The sequence below is a fragment of the Oncorhynchus kisutch genome, unplaced genomic scaffold (assembly GCF_002021735.2).
Source record: "Oncorhynchus kisutch isolate 150728-3 unplaced genomic scaffold, Okis_V2 Okis02a-Okis13b_hom, whole genome shotgun sequence".
In the NCBI taxonomy this organism is placed as follows: Eukaryota; Metazoa; Chordata; class Actinopteri; order Salmoniformes; family Salmonidae; genus Oncorhynchus; species Oncorhynchus kisutch.
In genome coordinates this window covers 11066786-11073872 of record NW_022261979.1, presented here as the reverse complement: position 1 = coordinate 11073872, position 7087 = coordinate 11066786, and positions in this window count along the sequence as shown.

The following is a 7087-nucleotide window of genomic DNA, read 5'->3' as shown; positions in this document are numbered from 1 at the left end:
CTATGAAAGGTTAGGACCCTCTATGAAAGGTTAGGATCCTCTATGAAAGGTTAGGACCCTCTAAGAAAGGTTAGGACCCTCTATGAAAGGTTAGGACCCTATGAAAGGTTAGGACCCTCTATGAAAGGTTAGGACCCTCTATGAAAGGTTAGGACCCTCTATGAAAGGTTAGGACCCTCTATGAAAGGTTAGGACCCTATGAAAGGTTAGGACCCTCTATGACAGGTTAGGACCCTCTATGAAAGGTTAGGATCCTCTATGAAAGGTTAGGACCCTCTAAGAAAGGTTAGGACCCTCTAAGAAAGGTTAGGACCCTCTATGAAAGGTTAGGACCCTCTATGAAAGGTTAGGACCCTAAGAAAGGTTAGGACCCTCTATGAAAGGTTAGGACCCTCTATGAAAGGTTAGGACCCTCTATGAAAGGTTAGGATCCTCTATGAAAGGTTAGGACCCTCTATGAAAGGTTAGGATCCTCTATGAAAGGTTAGGACCCTCTAAGAAAGGTTAGGACCCTCTAAGAAAGGTTAGGACCCTCTATGAAAGGTTAGGACCCTCTATGAAAGGTTAGGACCCTCTAAGAAAGGTTAGGACCCTCTAAGAAAGGTTAGGACCCTCTATGAAAGGTTAGGACCCTCTATGAAAGGTTAGGACCCTATGAAAGGTTAGGACCCTCTAAGAAAGGTTAGGACCCTCTATGAAAGGTTAGGACCCTCTATGAAAGGTTAGGACCCTCTATGAAAGGTTAGGACCCTCTAAGAAAGGTTAGGACCCTCTATGAAAGGTTAGGACCCTCTAAGAAAGGTTAGGACCCTCTATGAAAGGTTAGGACCCTCTATGAAAGGTTAGGACCCTCTATGAAAGGTTAGGACCCTCTAAGAAAGGTTAGGACCCTCTATGAAAGGTTAGGACCCTCTATGAAAGGTTAGGACCCTCTATGAAAGGTTAGAACCCTCTAATAAAGGTTAGGACCCTCTATGAAAGGTTAGGACCCTCTATGAAAGGTTAGGACCCTCTAAGAAAGGTTAGGACCCTCTATGAAAGGTTAGGACCCTCTAAGAAAGGTTAGGACCCTCTATGAAAGGTTAGGACCCTCTATGAAAGGTTAGGACCCTCTATGAAAGGTTAGGACCCTCTAAGAAAGGTTAGGACCCTCTATGAAAGGTTAGGACCCTCTAAGAAAGGTTAGGACCCTCTATGCTATGAAACCACACACTATTGAATCATTCCCAAGGTGAAAGGTTAGGACCCTCTATGCTATGAAACCATACACTATTGAATCAGTCCCAAGGTGAAAGGTTAGGACCCTCTATGAAAGGTTAGGACCCTCTATGAAAGGTTAGGACCCTCTAAGAAAGGTTAGGACCCTCTATGCAATGAAACCACACACTATTGAATCATTCCCAAGGTGAAAGGTTAGGACCCTCTATGCAATGAAACCATACACTATTGAATCATTCCCAAGGTGAAAGGTTAGGACCCTCTATGCTATGAAACCATACACTATTGAATCAGTCCCAAGGTGAAAGGTTAGGACCCTCTATGAAAGGTTAGGACCCTCTATGCTATGAAACCACACACTATTGAATCATTCCCAAGGTGAAAGGTTAGGACCCTCTATGAAAGGTTAGGACCCTCTATGCTATGAAACCACACACTATTGAATCATTCCCAAGGTGAAAGGTTAGGACCCTCTATGAAAGGTTAGGACCCTCTATGCTATGAAACCACACACTATTGAATCATTCCCAAGGTGAAAGGTTAGGACCCTCTATGAAAGGTTAGGACCCTCTATGCTATGAAACCACACACTATTGAATCATTCCCAAGGTGAAAGGTTAGGACCCTCTATGAAAGGTTAGGACCCTCTATGAAAGGTTAGGACCCTCTAAGAAAGGTTAGGACCCTCTATGAAAGGTTAGGACCCTCTATGAAAGGTTAGGACCCTCTATGCTATGAAACCACACACTATTGAATCATTCCCAAGGTGAAAGGTTAGGACCCTCTATGAAAGGTTAGGACCCTCTATGAAAGGTTAGGACCCTCTAAGAAAGGTTAGGACCCTCTATGAAAGGTTAGGACCCTCTATGAAAGGTTAGGACCCTCTATGCTATGAAACCACACACTATTGAATCATTCCCAAGGTGAAAGGTTAGGACCCTCTATGCTATGAAACCATACACTATTGAATCATTCCCACGGTGAAAGGTGTTGTGTAGTGACTTTGCTGGTATTCACCCCCCCCCCCCCAAAAAAAAATGACCCCACCAAGATTGACATGCTAGAATCCCCCACTGAGCATGACAATGCTCTATTTCACACCCAGGCTTGGTTGTTATCGAGGGGGAGTGTTGGAAAAAAAATGCATTGAGAGAGGAGCTGTTGTTATTCACAATTGATGAAGAAAAAAAATGACTTGGTTATTAAATCAAATGTTTCTCCTTGCCTTTGTAGCAGACATATTTGGGAAACTGAAGGAACTGAGCGTGAGCATGCAGAGGAAGTACATTCTACAGGTCATTGACCGAATCAGTGGACTCAGAGGAAGTACATTCTACAGATCATTGACCGAATCAGTGGACTCAGAGGAAGTACATTCTACAGATCATTGACCGAATCAGTGGACTCAGAGGAAGTACATTCTACAGATCATTGACCGAATCAGTGGACTCAGAGGAAGTACATTCTACAGATCATTGACCGAATCAGTGGACTCAGAGGAAGTACATTCTACAGATCATTGACCGAATCAGTGGACTCAGAGGAAGTACATTCTACAGATCATTGACCGAATCAGTGGACTCAGAGGAAGTACATTCTACAGATCATTGACCGAATCAGTGGACTCAGAGGAAATACATTCTACAGATCATTGACCGAATCAGTGGACTCAGAGGAAGTACATTCTACAGGTCATTGACCGAATCAGTGGACTCAGGAAGTACATTCTACAGATCATTGACCGAATCAGTGGACTCAGAGGAAGGAATTCTTGTCGGAGAGAGTCTTTCAAAAGCAAACTACGCCCCCTTCCAGTGGTGGAAAAAGTCATCAATGCTCTGAAGCCCTACTCTGAAGCCCTGCGCTGAAGCCTTGCTCTGAAGCCCTGCTCTGAAGCCCTGCTCTAAAGCCCTGCTCTGAAGCCCTGAACTGAAGCCCTGCTCTAAAGCCCTGCTCTGAAGCCCTGCTCTGAAGCCCTGCTCTGAAGCCCTGATGTGAAGCCCAGCTCTGAAGCCCTGCTCTAAAGCCTTGATCTGAAGCCCTGCTCTAAAGCCCTGCTCTGAAGCTCTGCTCTGAAGCACTGCTCTAAAGCCCTGCTCGAAAGCCCTGCTCTAAAGCCCCGCTCTGAAGCCCTGCTCTGAAGCCCTGCTCTAAAGCCCCGCTCTGAAGCCCTGCTCTGAAGCCCTGATCTAAAGCCCTGCTCTGAAGCCCTCAGTCACGGAAGGGGTTTTATGCTTCACATTTGTCAGTGTACCTTTACTACACAGAAGATTAGAAATCAGTCAGCAGTCCGTCCAAGTCTACTTCTGATAAGCTTCCCAGCAAAGCATTGACAACATTCAAGCAACCCAGAAAAGTGTTAAAAATAGCCCATATTAACATATGCAGCCTAAGAAAAAAGGTTAATGAAGTCAATAACTTGCTTGTAACAGATGACATTCATACTCTGACTCTCTCTGAAACCCACTTAGATAATACCTTTGATGATACAGTGGAAGCAATACATGGTTATAACATCTACAGAAGAGACAGAAATGCCAAAGGTGGTGTTGCTGTTTATATTCAGAACCACATTCCTGTAAAGATTAGAGAGGATCTCATGTTAAATACTGTTGAAGTAATAGGCTACAGGTTCATCTGCCTCACCTAAAGCCTATTCTGGTGGGAAGCTGCTATAGACCTCCAAGTAATGGCTCAGTTCAGTAATGGCCAAGTTCAGTATCTGGATAATGTTAAATACTGTTGAATACCTTTATTTATTTAACCAGGCAAGTCAGTTAAGAACACATTCTTATTTTCAATGACTGCCTGGGAACAGTGGGGTTAACTGCCTGTTCAGGGGCAGAACGACAGATTTGTACCTTGTCAGCTCGGGGGATTGAACTCGCAACCTTCCGGTTACTAGTCCAACGCTCTAACCACTAGGCTACGCTGTCGCCCCAGGGCAGAATACGACTACAGCTTCATCAAGACTAGCATTATACTTTTGAATTCCCGTAAAGTGTGTGTGGAAGAGGTGAAAACAATGATTGTCGTCTATCAGCAATGACAAGCCACCGGGGTCTGACAACCTGCATGTAAAATGACTGAGGACAATAGAGGACGATATGGCCCCTCCTATTGGCCATATCTTTAAGTTAAGCCTACTAGAAAAGTAATTCTGCTACCCAAGAATAGTAAAGCCCCCTTTACTGGCTCAAATAGCCGACCAATCAGCTTGTTACCAACAACTTAGAAAACTATTGACCAGATACAATGCTATTTTAACAGTAAACGAATTGACAACAGACTTTCAGCACGTTTATAGAGATGGACATTCAACAAACACAGACAGCACTTACACAAATCACTGATGATTGGCTGAGAGAAATTGATGATTTAAAAAAAAGACTGTCGGAGCTGTTTTGTTAGACTTCAGTGATGCTTTTAACATTATCGATCATAGTCTGCTGCTGTAAAAAATATACTGTGTGTGTTATGGCTTTACACCCCCTGCTATAATGTGGATAAAGAGTTACCTGTCTAACAGAACACAGAGGGTGTTCTTTAATGGAAGCCTCTCCAACATTAATCCAGAGAGAATCAGGAATTCCCCAGGGCAGCTGTCTAGGCCCCTTTCAATCTTTACTAACGACATGCCACTGGCTTTGAGTGTGTCTATGTATGGGAATGACTCAACATTTTACACGTCAGCTACCACAGCGACTGAAATGACTGCAGTTAGTTTCAGAATGGGTGGCAAGGAATAAGTTTGTCCTAAATACTTCTAAAACTAAAAGCTTTGTATTTGGGACAAATCATTCTCTAAACCCTAAAACTCAAATAAATCTTGTAATGAATCATGTGGAAATTGAACAAGTAGAGTTGACTAAACTGTTTGGAGTAACCCTTGATTTGTAAACTGTCATGTTCAAAACATATTGATACAACAGTAGCTAGGATGGGGAGAAGTCTGTCCATAATAAAGAGCTGCTCTACCTTCTTAACAACACTATCAACAAGGCAGGTCCTACAGGCCCTAGTTTCTACCTTCTTAACAACACTATCAACAAGGCAGGTCCTACAGGCCCTAGTTTCTACCTTCTTAACAACACTATCAACAAGGCAGGTCCTACAGGCCCTAGTTTCTACCTTCTTAACAACACTATCAACAAGGCAGGTCCTACAGGCTATCAACAAGGCAGGTCCTACAGGCTATCAACAAGGCAGGTCCTACAGGCTATCAACAAGGCAGGTCCTACAGGCCCTAGTTTTGTCTCTCCTGGACTACTGTTCAGTCATGTGGTCAGCTGCCACAAAGATGGACTTACGAAAAGTACAATTGGCTCAGAACAGGCCAACACGGCTGGACCTTAAAAGTACAGAGCTAATATTAATGACATGCACGTCAATCTCTCACGGCTCAAAGTGGAAGAGAGATTGACTTCATCACTACTTGTTTTTGTAAGAAGTGTTGACAAACTGAATCTACAGAGCTGTCTGTTTAAACTAGTAACACACAGCTCAGACACCCATCCCATACCACATAAGACATGCCACCAGTCTCGTCACAGTCCCCAAGTCCAGAACAGACTATGGGAGGCACACAGTCCCCAAGTCCAGAACAGACTATGGGAGGCACACAGTCCCCAAGTCCAGAACAGACTATGGGAGGCACACAGTCCCCAAGTCCAGAACAGACTATGGGAGGCACACAGTCCCCAAGTCCAGAACAGACTATGGGAGGCACACAGTCCCCAAGTCCAGAACAGACTATGGGAGGCACACAGTCCCCAAGTCCAGAACAGACTATGGGAGGCACACAGTCCCCAAGTCCAGAACAGACTATGGGAGGCACACAGTCCCCAAGTCCAGAACAGACTATGGGAGGCACACAGACTTGCCTTGACAGCAGCTAATGGAGATCCCTAATGAATACAACAAAAATACCAAAAAATAAAATATTTATTCGTTATTTTACCAGGTAAGTCGACTGAGAACACGTTCTCATTTGCAGCAACAACCTGGGGAATAGTTACAGGGGAGAGGAGGGGGATGAATGAGCCAATTGTAAACTGGGGATTATTAGGTGACCGTGATGGTTTGAGGGCCAGATTGGGAATATTAGCCAGGACACCGGGGTTAACACCCCTACTCTTACGATAAGTGCCATGGGATCTTTAATGACCTCAGAGAGTCAGGACACCCATTTATCATCCCATCTGAAAGACAGCACCCTACACAGGGCAGTGTCCCCAATCACTGCCCTGGGGTATTGGGATATTTTCTTTAGACCAGAGGGAAGAGTGCCTCCTACTGGCCCTCCAACACCCCTTCCAGCAGCATCTGTTCTCTCATTCAGGGACTGACCAGGACCAACCCTGCTTAGCTTCAGAAGCAAGCCAGCAGTGGTATGCTGCAGGCATACAATACCTCTGGACTGCTCTCATTCTCCAGTATAGAACGGACAACAACGGACAACAACAGCAACACACTGTAATACATCCTCTTATCACAAATCCTGTCTAGTGACAATCGGAGCACTCAGGACAGGACGCTGTCTAAGCTTTGACACACTCTCTCTAGAAGAGTCAATAGACCTGATGTCATCTTCGTTTCTCACTTGGCTGAGACGAGGGGAGGGGGGGGGGGACGGTGGTGTTGTGAGTGGGGCACACAGAGTGTTGGTTGGATGAGTAGGGTTCACAGAGGAGTCAGGGGGCACATAGAGGCACTGTGATGTGACAAGTACACCACTGTCTATTCAGGGGCACTCTCAGCCAAGACCCTGGCACCAATATCACCAGGCAACGTGTTAAACATTGAAGGCCCATAACAGCACAAGATTACCTGTCACTCAGGGCCAAGCAGGGGCAGAGACAGACTGCTG